This window comes from Pteropus medius, unplaced genomic scaffold (genome assembly GCF_902729225.1).
Source record: "Pteropus medius unplaced genomic scaffold, Ma_sr-lr_union100, whole genome shotgun sequence".
NCBI classification, from domain to species: Eukaryota; Metazoa; Chordata; class Mammalia; order Chiroptera; family Pteropodidae; genus Pteropus; species Pteropus medius.
The window spans coordinates 1,964,606-1,965,303 of NW_024342474.1; the positions used below are offsets into that span (position 1 = coordinate 1,964,606).

The 698-nt window shown below is 33.5% G+C and overlaps 1 pseudogene; it reads left to right on the forward strand.

Annotated features, from left to right (window-relative positions):
* Positions 1-238: 238 nt before the first annotated feature.
* Positions 239-357, forward strand: LOC120605194 (uncharacterized; annotated as a pseudogene).
* The last annotated feature ends 341 nt before the right edge of the window (positions 358-698 follow it).

The window sequence follows — 698 nt, forward strand, 5'->3', positions numbered from 1 at the left end:
AAATTTGACGTTATAGAGTTTTTCCTTTAAAAAATTAGACACTTGTCTCTTTTTTTCTTACAGTGAAAATCTTAATTTCTAGTGACAACAACATACTTTTTTTTATAGCATTATCATACTATTTAAAAAATTAAAAATAACAATACCGATATTACTACTAGTAATTAGACTACTGAATAAAATTTAAGGGGTTTTCTCCCCCAAATACTGTGTTTTAAAGCCATTTAAACGATTTCTTATCTATAGCCATGCCACCCTGAACATGACCGATCTTGTCTGATCTCGGAAGCTAAGCAGATTTGGGCCTGGTTAGTACTTGGATGGGAGACCATCTAGGAATACCAGGTGCTATAGGTGTTAAAATTATTTCTTTTTTGTGTGGTAAATTACCCTTTCTAATGACTTATACACCACCACTAATGAATCTTTATTGTACTTGAAAAAGCAAGTTATCTATGGTTTTCTTTCTCGAAGACTTAGTTCCTGGGGGAAGGTGGGCTAGAGATTGGAGTTGCATTCTTAATTAATTAGTTGGAGCAACAAAAACACAGAGGAAAATCTTTTTTGTAAAATGTGATCACAAAACAAATTCCATCTTATCAAGACTTGTCAAGGAGTAGAGAATGACAGATGTAGACTTTTTCTGCCAATGTGAGTTATTGGGCTTCTTGGTTCATATCAGGACTTCTGTAGGTTTC